This window comes from Fukomys damarensis, unplaced genomic scaffold, assembly GCF_012274545.1.
Source record: "Fukomys damarensis isolate Sample0158 unplaced genomic scaffold, DMR_v1.0_HiC HiC_scaffold_37, whole genome shotgun sequence".
NCBI classification, from domain to species: Eukaryota; Metazoa; Chordata; class Mammalia; order Rodentia; family Bathyergidae; genus Fukomys; species Fukomys damarensis.
Window position 1 is genome coordinate 30,382,583 of NW_022900949.1, and position 22,715 is coordinate 30,405,297.

The 22,715-nt window shown below is 37.7% G+C and overlaps 1 pseudogene; it reads right to left on the reverse strand.

Annotated features, from left to right (window-relative positions):
* Positions 1-15,446: 15,446 nt before the first annotated feature.
* Positions 15,447-16,070, reverse strand: LOC104857408 (annotated as a pseudogene).
* Between the last annotated feature and the right edge of the window lie 6,645 nt (positions 16,071-22,715).

The following is a 22,715-nucleotide window of genomic DNA, read 5'->3' on the forward strand; positions in this document are numbered from 1 at the left end:
TTTTTGAGACAAAGTCTCACTACATAGTTGAGACTGACCCGGAACTCACTATGTAGCCCAGGCTGGTCTCGAACTCAAAGCGATCCTCCTGCCTCAGCCTCCTGAGTGCTAGGACTACAGGTGTGCACCACCACGCCTAGCTTAGGACAGAGAACTCTTAGCATAATATTGAAGATGTCCAATTTATAATAAAAGTTACATTAGTACCTTGGTTCACAAACTTAATTCTATCTATGACTATGGTTGCAAACTGAACTGGACAAGAACTCAATCAAATTTCCCATAAAATCAACATTGAACGGATCCATTGAATTTGCTTCAGTTCTTGTCCGATTCAGTTTGGCACCAGAATCGTGGGAAGAATTAAGGTCATGAACTGAGGTACCACTGCATTTAGCATAGAAAACACCAGAAAAATTAAAGCTACATACAAGGGAGAGATGACCAATCAATGCGCTCTCAAAGATGATCCCAATGTTGGAATTAGACCATGTCTTTGAAGCTGATTTATTTATTTAAAACATGTTTTTATTAGTGCCTACTAATTTTAGAATGTATAGGGCTTCAACGTGGTATTCTTGTTCATACATCTATTTTGATCATAACCATTCCCTACTATTTTCTTACACCTCCTTTGCCCTCCCCTTATATTCATCCTCTGGTCTAATAATAGAGTTCGCTTTACTTACATGCTGTCTTTTAAAGCCACTTTAAAATTATGTCGTAAGAAATAAGGGCAAATGCCCTGGAAATACATGAAAAGTTTAAGCAAAGAAATAGAGCTATTTTTTAAAAGAATCAAAACATCCCTAGATCCTACATACGAATGAGGTCATGTAGTATTTTTCTATGCCTATTTTATTGCACCTGACATAAAATCTTTTTCATCTGTGTTGTCACACCTGACTGGATTTCGTTCTTTTTTACGGTTGAAAAGCATTCTTTTGTGTATATATGCCACTTTGTCTTAACCCATTGATCCATGGATGGATATTTAGGTCGATTCTTTATCTTGCCTACTGTGATTAGAGGCCGTACATGTATCTCTTTGACAGATTGATTTTCCCGTTGATAAACCCATTGTTGGGCCTTCTGAATCATGTAGTAATTCTGTTTTTAATTTTTCAGGAACCTTCATTTGTTTGTCATAATGGCTGTACCTGATTTGATTATTATACAATATATGCACGTATTGAAGTATCACACTGTTCTTTATAAATATGTACAACTAATATGCATCATTTAAAAACAGAAGGAAAAAGGGGGTTACTCACTTTCTGGTCCTCCTTTTGTCTCTCTTAGGCAAAAGCTATCTTTCTCTCAATAAACTTAACTTACTATTAAAAAAAATCAGAAGAAAAAAGAACCAAATGGAAGATTATAACTATTTAGAACATATAAATAAAATCGAGCTAACAAAGGTCTTGGTGAACCTAAAATAGGCAAACAGAGAATACCTAATCTGAAAAACAGGTGAAAAGGACTGTAAAGCAAAATCACTACTGAGTCAGTAACCAAAATCCTAACATGTCTAGTTCCTGAAGAAAAAGGAGAAGAAATGTGCACAAAACTTATTTGAAGAAATCGTGACTAACAACTTCAAAAAAATTGGTAAATATACAACTTTACAGATCTAGTACCTTCAGCAAACCTCAGAAAGGATAAGCTCAAAGAAATCCACATGGCAAACACATCACAGTCAGACTGCTGGAAACCAAAGACAAAAGAAACATTGTGAAACTTGGCCTGAGAAAAGCAGTACACACAGAGAACAAGTCAAAGGTCCACAGATATCTCACTGGAAACCACAAAGACTGAAAGGCAGCAAAACAACATTTTAAAAAGCTTCAAGACCCCAAATTCTACGTCCAATAAAAATATAGTTCTGGAATAAAGATTTTTAGAAGGACATTCTTGGATGAAGGAAAATTAGGATAACCCATTGCCAGTACACTTGCTCTAAAAGATGTGGTAAAGTAAATTTTCAGTGGAAGAAAAACAGCAGTAGGAGGAAACTGGAAATTTGGAATGGAAGGAAAACAGCAGACATGCTACGTTGGCAAAAGAATAGACTGTTTCCTCCCCTTGAAGTTTTCAAGATGAGATGGATGATGGTTGAAAGTAAAAATAGTAACTTTGTCCAGTAAAATTTTTACTACATGGATGTGCTACTTATGACAATCACAATATACAGAGGAGAGAAGAAAGAGTATGGTAGTAAGCTTCTTATATTCCAAATGAAGCAATGATAAAATCCTATATAGATGATCAATATTAAGTACACTTGATTCTTGTCATTTACAGCATCTATGTTCTATAAAATCTTTGCAAACTTCATATTAACGAATATCGAATCATTGCTCCTAGGAGAAATATAAGACGAGCTTTCTGCAAGCCTTAGTCACTCCATTTTAATCATTTGATCAATATATAATCTTGTTCCATGTATATTTCTGTTAAAAATACCTTATTAAATGTATACAAACACACACACACACACATACATATACACACAGTCAATTTTATTGACATTGAATGGCCAAGAGCTTCTTTCTGAATTAGGTTTGTTTAAAAACATTTTCTCTGTAAGACAATCACAGCCTTTTTAGTGCTTAGGGATAGTAGACAGCCCTTCAGGATTATATTTGGGGTCACTGCAAACATCATATTTACCTCCAAAATTACAAACCAGTGAGTCAGTTGCTTAACTACTTTACCTCCCTGAAAGACAAATGTCTACATCAAACTTTTTCTTTTTTTTTCTTTCTTCTGGTACCAGGGATAGAATTTAGGGACTTGGGCTTGGAGGCAGGTACAGTGCCACTGAGCTAAATCCCCAGCTATAAAAAAAAAAAAAAAACTTTCATAAAACTCAAGTGTGCAGTGTTATTTAAAAGGATAGAGGTGACTCAACTTTAATTTAAATTCAGATAAATAAAAGTCAATTTACAGTTATTTGATTTGATAAGAATTGTTGCAAAACTGGATGCAGAGGTGCTAAAACTTGATAAAACTAAATGATTAATAACCAAGGGAAAAGTAGACCTGTCCTTTGTCTTAGGCTCATCTCTCCATTCTTCTTTGTCTCCTTATCCAACAATTCTTCTCATCTTAAGGAATGTACGTTTTCTTCTTGTTTGAATTTAAATAAAGGCTGGTCTGTATCTGCCATGGACTATCTCCAAAGGAGAAGTCCGCTCGTCCAGTCTCCCTTCTCTTTCTGGAATGAGTATACATTTCGTTTCTCAGGCACACACTGGTAAACCAAGGAGAACAGGGACATTCTGGGCTTTAACAAGAGATCCCTTAGAAATTACGCCAATGCAGTCTTCATCACAATGGAAGCACGTTACTAGTTGCTGTGCGTCATGTTATCTGCCCTGCTAGAGTGATGACTTCATTTTCTGGCCAACCCCCAAGGCAGCAGTCTTCTAACACTACATCTAGGGCTAAATCTGACCTCTGACGGGAGGATTCAGGATGCCCAGCATCCAGACTGGTTCAGTTCTGCCTCGTTTCTGCTTCTGTTCTGTCCCTTTATCTCCTTGTTCTCTAGTCATAGCCTCACCACATGTTCTGTTTTTCCAAAAATTCCTCTCAGCCTCTCCTTTTCTACCACTAACTCCTGTCAGTGGTCATGGCTAAGTGATCAGGTTCTGGTTTTGGGCTCCAGTTTCTCACCCTAAGGATAGCAATGCTGACAGTCACCCCTGCCAGGAAGGGTGGTGTGGAATATTACACAGGATGAGGGCTTTAAATTCGAACACATGTGGGGATTAATTCTCAGCTCTGGCTGGGCATAGTGGAACATGCCTGTAATCCCAGCACTCTGGGAGGTTGAGGCAGGAAGATTGCAAGGTCCAGACCAGCCTCAGCCATTTACTGAGTTCCTATCTCAAAAAAAAAAAAATAAAATAAAAAAAGGTCTGGGGATGTAACACTGTAAAGGCCCTGGGTTCAATCCCCTGCACTACCAAGAAAAAACAGTCTTAACTGTGACCCTTACAGTACACTTTGTTCTGTTACTTTAGCCTTTTTGGGTTTCCTTTCATCTGTAAAATGAAAATGAAAATGACTATCTTTTATCAAAGAACAATTTTCTTGGTATATTTTTGACCTACACAATGATCACTTTCATTATAGAGAATGTGTACCTGTGTGTAATATATCTTAATTCTTTTTTAATATCTTAATTCTTATTTCCCCCATTACCCTCCCTCTATTCTTCTTCTCCTCCTGATTTATAAAATTTTGTTTCTATTGCTTTCTTCTATTCTTTATTATTTTAATCCTGATTCTCTTTCTTCCCTTCTTCCTTGTTCTCCTTTCCATTTGAACATCTTCTTCTTACTTCCCAAAATATAGCTTTCCATGTCCTCTTCTCACAAGGAAGGGGCGTGATATTTTCCTGGTACATCGATGTGTTCACCAAGAGAGACAGTGCGTGAGTTTCCACAGGAGAGTCATTAAACAGGCGCACATGACCAAATCAACTTGGAGTCCCCTGCCTCTTCCAGGAGGTCGGCCTGGCTGAAAGCCCCAATCCTGTAATCATCTGGTAGGTCTTTCTAGTGATCAGTCTCCAACCTCAAACACCAGAAGGGCTCAGCCTGAGCCACCTTATTAGCATAACAGTCCTATCACTCAAGAAATTCCATGGATTTTACAATTTCGAGATGAATGACACTGGACAAAAACCAGACATTTCCTTTTCACCATACCATAGCATCTAGTGAGTGCTCTTTGACTAGCGTAAGAGATTCTACTCTCTCCAAAAGACAAGACACACTCTAAAGCCAGAGGTGTGATGTATTAAAAGCTAGAAGGCAGATAGTTTTTTATGTTTTTTTCCTGAATGTAATTCAAGTTGAGGTGCACTTAGCTAAGCAGTTCACATAATGTCTTTTTAAAGTAAGAGTTTATCAAAGTAGAATTTTTTTAACTTCTCAAGTATGATTTTTATAGGTATTCGTAGTGTATACTATGAATAATTCTTTTCTGCTAACCAAAGATAACACTTCATGAATTTTTTCTTTGCAAATGTGCTCTGAAAACCAGATTCCTAGTTTCAGTCACTGTTTTGGATACTTTTCAATGTTATCAAATTATTTTTCTCTAAGTAAGTGCTAAGAATAAAAAGAGAGAATTATAGCATTGAATCCTAAGGTTATTCAAGTCCTAAAAGGTCTTCTAGTTCTGTCCCTAGATATGATAGTTGGGTTATTTACAATATTTCCAACAAGTGTTCATTCAGCTTTTACCTAGGTAGACAGACAACAGATAGCTGACATTCACTATCTCCACGGCAGCCTGTGTCATGTTTACTCAGTCCTGTCTGTTAAAAACTTCTGTTACACTGAGCTGAAACCAGCCTCCCATATTTTCTGGTCCTTTTTCTTGGATGCTATGAAAGAAAGAAGATGAGAAAAATTCTCCCAAAGATATCCAAGAGCAGATATTCCTGCAGGCAGAAGAAGATCCTACGAGTGTTTCAGCTCCAGCAATATGATGGTCAGGAGTCTGCCCTATGGCATCTTTTAGCTGTTAAGCTGGGAATTTTGTTGCCCAACACTTTATTAATTACAAAGATGTTGTTGATAAATAATAGCTATTTTTTTTGTCTTATTATGTGCCAGGTACTATGATAGGCACTTTCTTTGCATTATGTTACTTCATTTTCAAGACAGCCCTGAGTGGTAGATATAACTGCTTCTCATTGCTTTATAAATAAGTTCCCTGAAGCTCAAAGAAGACAACTGTTTGAAATTCTTTTACTAAGAAGGCCAGTTTCAAACCTCGAATCTTACCACTGGAACCCATATTCTTGCCAGTGAACCTAATACTGCATTCCAGTCTGCTGTTCGTGATACATGGGGGCTGTTGATAAGTTTTTCTGAAGAGTCTCCCTGCATGTCCCTGTCTCCTGGAGGGTCAGAGTTTTTGAGTGGTGGGGTGAGAAGGTAGCAGCAGCACAGGAGAAAGCAACAAAATAAACACAATAATGGTCCTTAGCAGAATCTAATTCCATGATTGGTGTCCTCAAAGTCTGTTTTTCTAATCTGGACAGCTTTTCTGGGACTGTACCATTACAGGGCATGTTACTAGCTAAAAGTCACTACACAGATGCTTTTATAGATGATTAGTGGTATCGAGAATGTTAGCTTAAAATTGCATGTCAGATTAGTAACTGCCCAGGGTCATGGTAATTCAATAAATGAAGCTTCCTCTGGGCTGAGGATGACAAACTTCTACAGGAAAAGACTCCAGGCTGGTACAATGAAGGGAAGTTTTGAGGGTATCTCACTGTAGAATGAACCCAAGTTCTCACTAACTTCCTTACCTTCTAACCATACTTGCTCATGGTACCACAGTTCTTATCCTATGAATTTTCTTCAAGCAATCAATTTAGGCCAGACATCATGAAGTTTCAGACATAAATTACCTGTGATTTCTGCCTTGCAAATCCAGAGATTTGTGTGAGGGATAAGATGAACCTATGAACTATATAATATAAGGCAAGATGTATAATGAGTAATCTGAGAGAGAGAAGCACAATGATACAGCATCTAAAGGCAACAGCGATCATTTCCTCTTTTTGATAATCAAAGAAAGCTTCATGGAGAAAGTGCCATGTTAATCCAGAAGTGACAAACTGAAGCCCACCATCAGGATGTAGCCCCTAGGTGCGTGGGAAGAAAAAGGACACAGCTTGTGAAGCAACACGTCAGATAAGCATGGAAATGATATAGAAAACCTCTTTGCTCTAGGTTTGTCACCATAGAGATTGATCGGAAAAGTGAGAGACTGAATTTATAATATAGGCCAGGAGAAGATTATCAAGAACCTTGCCAGGGAATTCGAATTTTGCTTCTTATTGAGAATGTGCCATTAAGTGATCATCACAAGTTAGCGCTCTCTACATGTCCACCCTAGGAGAACATTTTCAGAGGCTGGATGGAGGTGAAATAGCCAAAATTCTCAGGAGTCGTTCCTGCTTACTCGGTAACAGTATTATGTGCTAAGAGGGTTTATTATTATGATACCGGGAAAAGTCATGTTTAGCAGAGGAAAATTGTGCAGTTAAACCAAGAAACAGAACATCTCAAAAGGTATGTTGCTGGGAATAGAGTGAATTCTGTGTGAGCTTCATGTTTCACATAATATACAGATAAGATCCCTACAGAAGCTAACTCCGGACCATGGATCCACCAGAGTAAATAGCACCTGCCACTTTTCTTCCTTTTGTGCTCCGACCAGCCAGTCTCTTGTTTTTGCCGCTCTGGACACTGGAGGTTGGAAGAACTCCACCTTTAACGCTCACTTTATTTTTATTTAATATTCCAATTATGGGTCTTGCTCATATGTTCGGGGGCAGTTTTCCCAGAAGCCCTGTCTTATGGTGTAGATCAAATTAATTATGTTGATTCTGTTCCATCTGCAGCACACATGGGACAGTTCACTAGTTCTCATTCCTGGTTTGTCTCTGCATCTCCTTGAGGTAGTCACCTCTCTTCTTGCTGCACTCATCTTTGTCTGTAAACAGATCTAGAGTTTTCCCTCTTTCCTCACTTAAGGAATGGTAAATTTGGCCTTGGCATTCTACAATCAAGACAGAATTACTTGGATGTAAAACTATGTTGACTACATCTTCGTGGCACAGAATCTTAGATGGCTTTTCTAGAATGCGATGAAATCACTGAACCGGAACCCAGAGACCTGGGTTTTTGCCCTGACTTTGCCAGTAATTTTGTGTGGCAGACTTCCCCCCACCCCTATTAAGTTTATCGGTACATTTAAAGCAAACAATACAATCACATTTATCATTGGGTTCTTGTATCTTTACATGAGAGGCCTTGGTTCTAGTTTTTCCCCCCTACCCCTGCCCTCCCTTCATCCCCTTCACCTCTCACTATTTACAAAGATTTTGTTGCCATTTTTTCCTTCTTTCACATTTTTTCTTTTCCCTTATTTCCTTTTCCCTTCCCTTCCCACTTCCCCTTTAGCCATTTTCTTCCTATTTCATACTCTTAATTATACCACTTGAATTTTATTTACACTTTTAGTTTTTCCCACCAGAGAAACTATTCAGTATTTACTCAAGTGTGTCCTATTTATTTCACTTAAAGGAGTACAGCCTCAATGTGTATCCAATTAGCTATAAATGTTTCTAGTTTCTTATTATTTATGGCTGAGTAGTACTCCATTTTACAGAAAAACTGCATCTTCTTTATCCAGTCTCCAGGTGATTGGCATTTGGGTTGTTTCTAAGTTTTAGCTATTAGGAACTGTGCTGCTATAAACATGGGTGCACATATATCACTGTGGTATTATTCTTTTAATTCTTTTGGAAAGACAACCAGCAAAGGGATAGATGAGTAAAATGGAACCTCTAATCCTAGCTCATTGAGGTATCTGCATATTGATTTCCACAGTGGTTGCACCTCCAGTGTGCATGCCCACCAACAATGGAGAAGGGTTTGGTTCTCCCCACACCCCTGCCATTTGTTATGTGATGATTTCTTGATAGCAGCCATTCTTTCTGGAGTGAGGTGGAATCTCAGTATTATTTTCATCTGCATTTGTCAAATGACCAGTGATGTTGAACATTTTTTTCATATATTTATTTGCTACTTTTATTTCTTTGTTCATTTCAGATGCCCATTTTTGAATTGGGTCTTTGTATTTGGGGGGGTCTGGTTTTTCTGAGTACTTTATATCTTCTAGACAGTAGTCCTTTGTCTGAGGAGCAGTTGGTAAAAATTTTTCCCCACATAGTAGGTTGTCTCTTAGCTCTGTTGGTGGTTTATCTTGCACTGCAAAAACTTTTTAACACAATGAGATCCCAGTTGTTGATTCTTTGTGCAAGTTCTCGTGCTGCTGAGGATTAGATCATAAAGTCTTTTCCTATGCCAATGTCTTCCAGAGTTCTACATAATTTATTTTCCAGTAAGTTTAGTGTTTCTGTTTTGATACTTAGATCTTTAATCTACTTCGATTTTAGTTTAGTGCATGGTGAAAGATATGGATCCAGCTTTAATCTTTGGCAAGTTGAAATCCAGTTTTTCCAAAACCATTTATTAAAGAGGCTATCTTTCTTCCAGTGAGGATGGTTGTCTCCTTTGTCAAAGATGAGGTAGCTGAGTATGTATGGAGTTGTTTCACCATCTTCTAATCTATTCAACAATCCTCGGGTCTGTTTCTTTGCCAGTAACATGCTGTTTTTAACACAGTGGCTTTGTAGTATAGTTTCAAGTATGGATTGTGATACCCACTGCCATGTCTCTGTTGCCTAGAATGGTGTTTGCTATTCTAGGTCTCTTTGGGTTCAAAATGAATTTTTGTATTGTTTTCTCAAGTTCTGTGAATTATACTTTTGGGATTTCAATTGATATTGCATTGAATCTGTATAGCAGTTTTGGAAGTATGTCCATTTTCACAATGTTGATTCTTCCTACCCAGGAGCAAGAGACGTCTTTCAATCTTCTTATAGCCTGTTCTATCTCTTTTTTCAGAGTGCTGTAATGTTCAGTGTAGAGGTATTTTGTCTCCTTCATTAGACTGATTCCTAGATATTTCATTTTTTGAATGCTATTGTGAAAGGAATTGTTTCCCTAACTTCTCTCTGGGTGAGTCTGTTGTTTGTGTATAAGAAGGCTATTGACTTTTGAGTGTTGACTTTGTATCCAGCTACTCTACTGAATCTGTCAAGTAAGTCTACAAGGTTTTGGAGGAGTTTTTTTGGTCTTCTATATAGAGTATCATATCATCAGGAAATAGTGACAGTTTAACTTCTTCCTTTCCTATCTTTATTGCTTTTATTTCTTTCTCTTTTCTAATTGTTATGGCTAATGTTTCTAGAAATATATTGAACAGGAGTGGAGATAGTGGACATCCTTGTCTTGTTCCTGATTTTAGCATGAAGGTTTTCAGTTTTTAACAATTTAGAATGATATTGGCTATTGGTTTTTCATAGATAGCCTTTATCAAGTTAAGATAAAGACTACCTATTTCAATTTTCTGCAGGGTTTTTATCATGAATGGGTATTAAATTTTCTCAAATGCTTTTTCTGCATCGATTGAGATGATCATATGGTTTTTGTCCTTGACTCTGTTAATATGGTATATTACATTTATTGATTTACATATGTTGAACCATCCTTGCATCGCTGGAGTAAATTTGACTTGGTCAGGGTGTATTATCTTCTTGATGATCTTCTGTATGTATTCTGCTTGCCAGTATTTTATTGAGGACATTTGCATCTATGTTCATTAGGGATATCAGCCTGTAGTTCTCTTTTTTGGTTGGGTCTTTCCCTGGTTTTGAAATCAAAGTAACACTTGCTTCCAGGAATGAATTTGGAAGTATTGCTTCCCTTTCAATTTCATTGAAGAGTTTAAGGAGTAGTGATGATTGTTCTACTCTAAATGTCTTGCAGAATTCAGCAGTGAATCCATCAGGACCTGGGCTTTTCTCTGTTGGTAAATTTTTAATTACATTTTAAATTTCAGTGAATGTAATTGGGGTGTTTAGAATTTTTATATCTTCTTCATTCAACTTCGGAAGTTCACAGGATCTATCTATTTCTTCTGTATTTTCCATTTTACTAGAGTATAGGTTTTTCAAGTAGGTATTGATGTTCCTTTGGATATCTGGTGGGTCTGATGTGACTTCACCTTTCTCATTCCTAAATGCATGAATTTGAGCCTTCTTTTTACTTTTTTTGATAAAGTTGGTTAAGGGTTTAGTGATTTTATTTATTTTTGAAAAACCAACTGTTCAATTCATTGATTTTTCTATAGTTCTCTTAGTCTCCATTGCATTAATTTCTTTTATGATCTTTATTATTTCCTCCCTTATATGAGCTTTTGGTTTTTCTTGCTCTTCTTTTTCTAGGAGTTCAAGGTTAAGCATTAGGTTGTTTATTTGAGCTCACTCTGTTTCCCTAGTATGGGCATTTACTACTATGAATTTCCTCATAGAACTGTTTTCATTGTGTTACATAGGTAGATTCCTGTGTGTTCTATTGGCATTATCCTTTAATTGCAAAAACTTTCTAATTTCTTCTTTAATTTCCTCTGTGACTCAATGGTTATTCAGCAGGGTGTTATTTAATTTCCATATGTTTGTGAAGTTCTTGTGGTTTCTTAGGCTGTTAATCTCCAGCTTAATTGCAGTATGGTCTGATAATATAGAGGGGATCATTTCAATTCCTTTGCCTTTACTTAAGCTTGTTTTTGGAGAATGACCTGTGTGCAGCAAAAAAGAATGTATATTTTGATTTTGTGGGTTGGAATACTCTGTAGTCATCTACTAAGTCTGTTTGTTCTAAGACTCGGTTCAATTCTATTACTTCGCTGTTGATTTTTGTCTAGATGATCTGTCTATTTTTATCAGTGGTGTATTGACATTCCCCACTACAACTGTATTAGTGGTTATTTCATTTTTCATATCCATTAATATTTGTTTTGTATAGTTGGGGGCATTAGTATTTGGTGCATATATATTTATGATTGTCACTTCCTCCTCTTGTATTGTTTCCTTTACAAGGATGGTAGTGGCCTTCTTTGTCTCTCTTAATTAATTTTTGTTTGAAATCTATTCTGTCTGCAAATAAAATAGCTACCCCCACTTTTTTCTGGGCTCCTGTTGCATGGAGAACTGTTTTCCATCCTTTTACTCTCGGTCTATGCATTTCTTTGTGAATTAAGTGGGTTTCTTATATACAGCATATTGTCTGATTTTGCTTTTGAATCCATTCTGCCAGCCTGTTTCTTTTGACTGGAGAATCGAGGCCATTAACATTGATCATTATAACTGTTATGTATTGACTTTTCATTGTCATGTTATTTTTCCTGTTGTTGGTTCTTTTATTTTTTATTTTTCCCTCTCTCCTTTTAATTTCTTGCATTGCCTGGTATATTTGCTCTATACTTGGCCATTATGGGGTTGTGGTCTTTATTTTGTAGTGGGGGATGTCAATACACCACTGACAAAAATAGACAGATCATCTAGACAAAAATCAACAACGAAATAATACAACTGAACCAAGTCTTAGAACAAACAGACTTAGCAGATGTCTACAGTGTTCCAATCCAGCCTGCATATCCCATTCCAAAGACTAGAGTGATGGTTTTAGAGGTGTACCATGTACCAAAGCAGGTGAATTAGGACCAACAAGACTAAATTTGGTATGTTTATTTGAATTATTGAGGGAGATGGTATCAGAGATGAAGCATATAGTTCTGGGATGACATAGGACCATTTAGGTTCCACCACGGGTGTGTTATGTGATTTCAAATCAAGTTTGAATTAAAGTTAGGTATACCTCTAAACTATTCAATTCTATTAATGAATACAAGTATTTTTGTGTAAGCCTGTTTTAATCAAGATTTTAAATTTCTTACAACCCAAAGCGCTAAACGTTTGTTGTCTGGTACGTTAGATTTTCTCTGTCTGAGTGTCACATGAGGGACTAGGTTGGCCAAGGGCCATTTCTCAATCAGGGATTCTGAGACTTGGACTTTTGGTTCCAATTCTTTATATCACCTGGCTGTTTTCCCTGATGTGAATGACGAGGGATGTGAGCACAGAATTTCTCAGTGTGTTGTGGATGACAAGAGTGGGTCAGCAAAGGCCACTCTGAAGGAAACACTGGTTTAAATTGAGACTCAAAGAATGAAAGGCGGTGGAAATACAAAACACAGTGTGCACTTTCCAGACAATGGGGACATCCAGTTGTAAATGGAAGATCTGGGTTGGGTTGATGTCTGCAAGTCACAAACATAAAAGCAAGCATCTATTTAATCTTGAGGGGAACATACCCTCTTCTCTCCCACATGTGCTGCTGTACATCAGGCCCTCCTTCCTACAGACACCTTCTGTTTTTATTGTGATTTCAAATCCCTTGAGTATAGAGGTTGTGTCTTAATGCAGTGCCTCCATGTACTGAGCATGGCGCTCTCTCTGTACATCTTGAGCTGAATTTCAAGTGGTAAAACAAGACGAATGAAGTCTTGAAAGTAGAAAAGAGCACAGCAAGATCTTACAATAAAAAGGGGACATGACTGGCTGGCATGAGGAAGATGAGAAGAAAGGGGGCTTCAAAGTTACTCTCAGGGACAGCTTTGAATGCCAAGGGAAAGCATGGGGCTATTTGATACCATTAGGGAGAGGATTAAATAATAAGGTAATCAGAGGACACATCTGTGCAGCTAAAATGCACTCAGTCTCATTAATGGTCCAGGTTGTTGACAGACCATTTGGCAATGGAGAATCTGTGTAAACTGAAAACACATTATCCTCTAGAGACAGCCTGGGAAATTTTAAGCTTTCTCATTTGCTTTTGGTTTCCTTCCAAGAATAATCAATTATATATTTAGGCCATTCCATACAGGTGTGCACAACCAGAGTTTTGATAAAAAGGTGATTGATGTTAGAAACACAGCCCATTCAGACAGTTTTTCAGTGGACCCAGACAAGCCAAGCATTGCTGGGCTCCCCTCACCACACACATACAAACATACAAACATTCACACACACACACACCCATATACAAACACATATCCACATAAACACACACTGTGTTTAGCATCTCCTAATCCAACTCCTCATAGACACCTACAGTCTGAATCAGCTGTGAACTCAATACATTCAACACTTCTGAAAAACAAACTCATTTTCATTGCTTCTCAACTCTGATATGCTTACTGACTTATGTATTTCTATTTTCCTTCTTTTTCTAATAAGGCACCAGTATATTCTCAATCTTCCAGGTCTGAAAACTGAGCATCCTATTATACTCCACCTGCTCTCACTGCACTGATCCGGTCTCCAAATCTTGTCCATTTCATCCCTATCTTTTGCTTGTGACAAGGGCTCTGATAACTCCATGTTCATATTTCTGAGACTCATCTAAACAGTTGTTAACAATCGCTACAGTAGCCTGAATTAAAAAAAAACTTTTAAATTAACAGAAAGTCATAAAAACAATATAAAAAACTAGATTTGATTAGTGGGAGCCCCTTCAAACTGAATTCTGTACTTTGACATGACCCCAGCAATTTCTGGACATGTTTTTACTTTTTGGCACAAGACCTAGGCTTATCTTTAATTTTACCCTGTACTAGCCCTGAAAGAAATAGTTTCTGTAAGATATCCTAATATCTTTTATTGAAGAATGGCATTTAGAGACCTGGTTCTGGGTTCTGGGTATACTTAAAAGTGGCTATTGTCACTGATCAAAGGTATTTGCAGTGGACAAGCTAGGGAATATATATTTACACATTTATATCTATCGTTATTTCCATATTGATACATATCAAAAACCTTAAATTCATATCAGTATCACAATTCATTATAATTTTTCCCTTTCCATTTGTAACTCCTTTCTCTGACAATAAGAAACCTGTCTTGCACTATCCTTGTCATACATGTATACTGATCTTTTTTTTTTTTTGTACTGGGGATCAAACCGAGGACCTGTGCTTTCTACGCAGGCAGTGGCACCACTGAACTAAATCCCTGGCCCACTTATCAAATTTTTTACATGCAAACCAATCTCCCACTACTTTGGACTTTGCTTCCAACAAAGATACCTCACCCATAGTCTCTGCTGCCCACATTACGCTGCTGCCCTGCTGGGCCAGATGTGAAGCCTTCCTCACTCCTCCGGATCAGACCCTCTACGTCGGGCTGCTGCCCTATGTGTCTAGGCCTTATCCTGCTAACTCTTTGTCACCCCTGGCTAAGTAGCCCTAGCCCACAGAGGAGACATCCTCATTCCTCCTGGCCCCAATATACTGTGTTGAAATGTCTCCGGTGTGGCTTCCCTTTTCATTCCAAGCAGGCTGTGCTGTCCTGTGCTGGACTGTCTCCCCTAAAAGCCTCCCATCATCCCCTCAAGCCATTACACCTACCTTCCACATCTTGTTCCCCTATGGGAGTGTTCTCAATTGGTCTTCTTCTGCCTCTTCCGATGTCTAATCCAAAGCTTGAACATGTCCTTCCGCAGTTCAAAAAAAGAGATATATGGAAACCCGGAAGAGAGCCCTAATGTTCACCTCAACATTAAAGCCTTCCTTACTATGAACTAAACTTGCAATGCCTGCCACTATTTAATTTCAGTCAGTTCATGGCTCTCCTGTTTCTGACCACATGGCATTCCACAGATGTAGCTCAGTATTTCTCAAATGTGCCTCCCACTGTTTGGATTGTGGATGTAGAGCTCCATAGCCTGTCACTCCAATGACACCATCCTAGGTTCTTGCACATCCAATATCTGTCTTCCTTATAGTCTCAGCTCTAAAGCGGCCTTGTCTATGAAGAAATTCTTGGCTGTTACATGCTCTGAATTCAGATAAAGCATTTTTTAAAAATGCTTAGTTCATTTAATAACTATGTTCTTATATGTGAAATTAAATTGGTCTCAGAATAAATCCCTTGAGACTCAGTGCATTCTCGGCAAGTAACCAACTTCATTCTCAAAGTCAGGACTTTGTGATGCTTCAATTTCATTCCATATTGCAGCTTCCAAGTATCATATCCTCTTGACATATAAAATTTGAGCCATGGCCAACTCCACTTCTGATTTTCTTTTATTTGTTCTTCTGTTACATAAAGATCAAATTTGATTCCTTGAAAATTAAAATTTGGACATTCTCAGCATTTGGATCAGGGCTTCGGCTTTAATTTTACTTTCTGCTTATTAATAGGAAATTCTTGGTGAGTCTCTTGTTCTACCAGCTTCAGGTTCAAACCAAAAGTGCTGTGTTCAGATAGGGCATCTCATAATACATCAGGCTATTATTTTATTATTTCTCTAATTTGACCACGTGGATCTCTTGGGTTTGAGGATTGTAAAGTTCAAAGCAAACCTCAACACCTTGTACTTTGATAGCATTCTTAAGAATGAAAGTAGCTCCAAGTCTTTTTCCTGATCTCTGGATGCAAATCCCCAGAAACTGACTGGCTTTCTCACTGGCGCTTGATCAGCTCTACTATCACACAGTATGCTTCTGGCGTAGAACTTGGAACGTGGTTTAGATCTCAAATATCCCCTTAAAAGTATCATGTGTTCAGAATTGTGACTTTCTGAAGGGCATTGATGTTCAAGATCACCCATTCATGAGTCATAGCTGAATAGGGTATTAGGAGGGAGGCCCCAGGTGAAAATAGTGAATTATGAAAGCATGACGTTGGGAACCATATCTCATCACCACACCTTTCTTCTCTAGTCCTCCCTCCCTCTCTCTCTCTCTCTCTCTCTCTCTCTCTCTCTCTCTCTCTCTCTCTCTCTCTGCTTCCTACTGCCATGAGGTAAGCAGCTTTGCTCTTCCATACCCTTCTGCCATGAGGTTTCCACCTTGGAGCCAGCCAACCATGGAATTGAGCTCCTGGGACCTTGAACCAAAATAAACCTTCCTCCTTTAAACTGTTTTTCTCAGGTATCTTGTCACAGTGAAAATGTTGACTAATACAGAGGAATAGTTTTATCCTTTCTAACATAGCTTTTCTCTTTTACATTTTAGAGGATCTGTTCTTTCCTTTGGAGGAATGAAGTCAGGATTTAAAAAGAGCGGGCAACAGGATGTGGCACAGAGAGTAGCGCCTTGATGGCTTCGAAGCTCAGGTGAGACTGTGATACAGGCTGCCATGATGGTCACCATGCTGAGACTCCAATACAAGCTACTGTCACTGCACTCAGCACCATGCATGTCATTCTACGGAAGATATAAGCATACAGTACGTGTCTCTGACTCACAATGGTTCAACCCATGATTTTTCAACTTTCTGATGCTTCAAAAGTGATATACATTTAGTAGAAAACATACTTTGAATTTTGACTTTTTTAAAAATCAGACTAGTAATTACCATTTGGTACAATACTCTGCTATGGTGTTGGGGAGTAGAGTGAGCTGCAGCTCCCAGTGGGCCCCAGTCATGAGGGCAAACAACTGATACACTCCAGAGCACTGTGCTCCTAAACTGGGGCTAGGGGAGTTCAGGTATAATAAAAGTATTTTTGACTTATTATATTTTCAACTAATGGTTGGTTTATTGGGACATAAAAAGATGACCAATATTATTAATACTCAGGAAAAGGCAAAGAAACCACAATGAAGTATCACTATAAACCTGCTAGAATGGCTGCAATTTTCAACACAATGATAATAGCAAGGATGTGAAACAAATTTATAATGGTCACCAGGCTGAGACTCCAGTATAAGCTACTGAGTGATAATAAACGTGTCTATGTATGTGAGAGAGAGACACACACAGAAAGACAGAGAGACAGAGAGTTTACTAATGTAAATTCACATGTAACAAAATTCACACTTCTTAGTGACAACAGTGGGCATAGCTTAGGTACCAAATCAGAGGTCACACTGAAAATAAAGGCAAGAATTATACCATGTTGACAGCTGGGAGCATGAAGTTCCAGACAATCATGAGAGACGCAAGAGATTATGGGCAAAAGACATATGAGAGTACCCTGGGAGGCTGAGGCAGAAGGATCTTGAATTCCTGTCCAGCCTTGATAATTTAGTAAGACCCTGTCTCGAAATAAAAAGTGAAAAAGGGGAGGACATATGGCCCAGTGTGAAGGACCTGTGTTCAATCCCCATTACCACAGAAAGAAAGAAAGGAAGGAAGTTCTGAAGGTGATTTACAAGAAAGAAAGAAAGGAAATTGAAATGGAATCTGAAAGCTCTCAAGAAGTGGAACAAGCCTCTTAGGAAAGTTATGACAGTTAAAAGTAGCCATATATATTGGAATAATAAGTATATGAGCCCAGAGAAGACACAAGCCATTTGGGTTGAGAAAGAACCTACATGAAGCCAGTCGGTGGGGTACATAAAGGAAGATGTTTATTCAAATGGCCAGTTCTCAACACAGATTATAAGGCATTTAAAGAGACAGAAAGCTGGGTCACTCAAAGAAACAATGAATCTCTGGAAACTGACTCTAAAGACACACACACATCTCCAGATTATATGACAAAGAGTCCAAAAACATTGTTGCTTTAAATATGGCCAGTCATAAAAAGTAACATATATTAAATTACAAAAAGTATGGAAAATATAAAAAAGAACTAATCAGAAACTTTGGAGCTGGGAAATGTAAAAACTAAGCATAAACATAAATAGATGCATGGGACACCATCGAGCAGACCAATTTTGGCATTACAAGAATTCTAGGAGAAGAGAAAGAGTCAGGGGATAAATTAAATTGAAAAAAGAATTTGCTGAAAATTCCCCAAACTGGAGGAAATAAATGGTTCAAAAGTTCCAAAGAATTCCAACTAAGATAACTTAAACCCTTGCACAGATACATTATAATCAAACTGTCAAAAATAAAAAACGAAGGATAATATTATCAGCAGAAACTGCAGACCAGAAGGTAGTGAGATGATATATACAAACTGCTGAAAGAAAGGAACTATTAAGAATAATCTGTATGGCAAACATGTCTTTAAAAATGGAGGAGACATTAAGACTTTACGTGATAAACAAAAGCTGCCTCTAGACCTTCGTTATAAGAAATACTAGTGGTAGTTCTCCAAGTAGGGACCAAAGGGTAATAGAAGCAAGGTGTCCTCGTAAGAAAATGTAAAGCTCTGTATTAAGATAAGTATATGCACAAATATGGAAATATATGTCATTGTAATTTTGGAAGACAGCTATGCTCACCAGTCTATGACCAATGATACCACTGTATCATTGTAATCTTGGTGCATATATCTACTTCTAAAACTTGTCTAGAATTTAAAGACAAAGTATAAAATAACTATAAATCACACTCACCAAGCTAGGAATAAAAGGAGACTATCTCAACACGATGCCATATATGAAAAATTCACAGTGAACATTGTTTTCTATGGTAAAAGAAAGCTTTTTTCTCTGAGATCAGAAGCAAGATGACATAGTACTAGTAGTTCTAGCTAGATCAATGGGCACAGAAAAAAAAGAAGAAGAAGAAAGGATGGAGGGAGAGAGAGAGAGAAATTAAACTTGGAAAACTATAGCACTGGACAAGGGGAAAAAATGAGAACCAAGACCACCTGTCATGTAAAGGTACAAGATCCCAATAATGAATGTAACTGTACTGTATACCTAAAATGTACTAATAAACTCAATAAAAGAAAAAAATAATATAACTATAAGTAAAAGCATCTCAGATTGAAGATGGTATAATTCAACATAAAGAAAAGCTCGAAGATTCCATACAATGGTGTTAATCTAATAAATGATTTAAGTAAAGTAGCAAGATACAAAATCAATATACAAAATCAGTTGTATTTCTATCTAGTAACAGTAAACAATAGGAAAAGAAATTACAAGAATAATTCTGTTTATAATAGTGTAAAAATTAGACAATAAATAAGGTGAAAGAGTTACATAATAAAATGCAACACATTGTTGAAAGTAATTAAAGAAGCCCTAAATGAAAGGAATATACCCAGTTCATGGGTTGGAAAATTTAGTATGGTTAATACTATCCAACATAATCTGTAGATTTAAAGCAGTCTTTGTCAAAATCTCAAGACCTCCCCTTTTTTCAAAAATAGAAAAACTCATCAAAAAATTCACATGAAATATCAAGGACCCAAAATAATCTTGAAAAAAACATTCACATAGATGGAGGACTTATGATTCCTGGTTTCAAACCTTACAATGAAGTAACAGTAATCAAAACAGTATAGCACTAGTCTAAGGACCGATATATGCACCAATGGAACAAAATTAAAAACCCAGAAATAAATCTTTGTGCATAAGGTTTTGGACAAGGTTGCCAAAAACACACAATGGAGAGATAACAGTATTTTTAATAAACTGTATTGAATTTGAAAAAGGCAAGTCCTCAAGATTAAACTCTTAATGGCTAGATTTATATATTTCCCTAAGGGATGAATGGAAGTTTGAGATTATATTGTAATTGGTACCCATCAGTGCACTAATTCCAGGCAGGCACTGGTCACCTTGGTGGGTAACCAGAGCATCTGGACCTATCCCTTCCCCAAAATGCCTTTGTTTGTACCCTTGCTACATGTCTGCTTCCCTATTGGATAAATATTAGCTAAATGGCTTTACTTGTAAACTCATTGGTTGATTATAGTTATGTTATACCCACATTTGTGACTTTGCTGTACAAACTACCCCTTACAAAGGGCCTCAGTGGCAACTCACGTCTCTGATGTACCCTGTCTTTCAGGAGCCATTCTTGTCCCTAATAAAGCTTTTGTACTCTTAAAAAAATAAATAAGAAGAAATAAATTGTATTGAGAAAGCTGGATGTAAAAGAATGAAATTGACTCCTCGCCTAGCACCATATACAAAAATTTAGCACAAAATGAATAAGATATCTCAATTTAAGACCTAAAACTATAAACTCTTAGAAGAAAATGTGGGGCCAAAACTTCATGACATTGAATGTAGCAAGGACTTCTTGGATATGATACAACAACAACAAAATAAACAAATTTAACTTTACGAAAACTGAAAAAAATACGTGCACTAAAAGACCATATAAACAGTAAGCAATAGAATGGAAAAAAGAAAACAACAGAATGAGAGAAAATATTTCCAAATCATATATCTGATAATGGGTTAATATTCAATATATATAGGCAACTCCTAAAATTCAGCAACAACAACCAAAAACAACACAATTCAAAAATAGGCAAAGGGCAGGGGATTTAGCTCAGTAGTGTCACCACCTGCCTCACAAGTGCAAGTTCCTGAGTTCGATCCCTGGTACCCTATAAGAAAAGAAAAACAAAACAAAACAAAACAAACAAGCAAAGGACTTGAATAGACAGACATTAAATCTCCAGAAAGATTTGTGTACAGTCAATAAGCACAGGAAAATATGCTAAATATCATTAATCATTATGGAATTGCAAATAAAAACTACTGTGAAGTACTCACTACCTCATATTTGTTAGGTTGTCTACTTAAAAAAAAACAGAAAAATTGCAAATGTTGGTGAGAATATGGAGAAAAAGGAACCCTGAGCACGTTGGTGGAATTGTAAAATGGCATAGATGCTATGGAAACCAGTATGGAGTTTTGTTAGAAAAATTCAAAATAGAATTAATATATGATCCAGTGGCATATTCACTGCTGGATATATAAGCAAAATAACTGAAAGCAGAGTTTTGAAAAGATCTTTGTGCTTCCATGTAATTACCAACATTACTCAAGTAGCCAAGAGTTGAACATAACTTGAAAGTTCACTGACAGATGGATAAACATTGAAGGGATCCTGAGTTTCCAAAGAAGTATGTTGCACATCCATTTATTAACTTCTTTGAGTTGCTATAACAAATATCCACATTGGATACTGAAGCAACAGAAATTTATTTTCTCACAGTTCTGGGGGTTGGAAATCCAGGATCGAGGTGCTGGCAGGATTGATTTCACCTGAGGTCCCTCTCTTTGGCTTGCAGAAGTGGCGTCTCACGTGCCCTCCCAATGTCCTTCCTGGGTGATTCCCTGAGGTTGCTTTCTATTCTAACCATGACACTACTCCTACTGGGTTAGCCCCACCCCATCTCATTTAACCTTAATTGTGCCTCCACTCCCTCCCTGCATTTCCAAATATAGTCGCATTAGGAGTTAGGCCTTCTACATATGAATTTTTTTCGTGGTGGGGGAAGATGATTCAATCCATAACAACAGACAGCTGTAAAAGGAAGGAAATCCTGTTCCATACTACAGTGTAGATGAACCTTGTGGACATTATCACCAAGTCCACACGAAAGTCTTGTGATTTGATCTTAAAGATTACCCTGTCTCCTGCTTCCCAGAGCACACGCCCCTTCAGACTACATGCTTTTTTTCACACGTCTTTGAGTCTTCTTTGTACACGGCTGGCAACTGTGTCAACTTGAGTAAGAAACACCCACCTAAATTGGATCAGTGTGGTTCTGGGTGTGGGTGAGGGAATTACCTGAAGACAGAAAACCCACCGTGGTTAGGTTTATTGCTAAATGTTATAAGCAGGAAATGAAGAAGGAAGGCTTGCTTCTGTTTCTTCAGAATAATTCCAGTCTTCACCTTCATCTTGGATGTCATCTCCTGGCTTCCAGAACAGACTCCTGGCTTCAACAGACTCTTGAATACATGTCTATTCAAGTCCTTTGCCTGTTTTTTTTGTTGTTGTTGTTTTTTGTTTTTTTTTTTCTTTCTTTTTGGGTACCAGGGATCTAATTTAGGACCTTGCACTTGTGAGGCAGGTGGTGGCACCACTGAGCTAAATCCCCGACCTTTCAGCCTTCCACTGCAGACCCTCTGGCCTCCTAATATGGGCTCACCTGGACACTACAGTGAGCTCCAGGCCTTCTATTTGATCCTTTGGATCTCCAGCACACAGCCCTCTTGTGCTCTTCCACTCCTGACTCTGGGCAGCCACTGTAAACCAATCTTGTAAATCCTGATATATTTGTATATCTTGTATCAAATCTGCTTTTTCTCTTAAGCACCATCTGATACACTGCCCTTTCCATAAACTGTGAGATTCCCAAAGGCACAGGGGTCTTCTTTGACTTCTCTCATACTTAGTTCAGTGTCCATGCACAGTGGATGCCAATACTGTTATTGAATGAATGAAGGTATAGCTGTGCAAACAATGGGAGCTAGGACTGTCATGGCCCAAGCAGATTTGGTGAAGCCACTATGTGTAATCTTGGAAGAGTGTGGTATGTTTATCAACA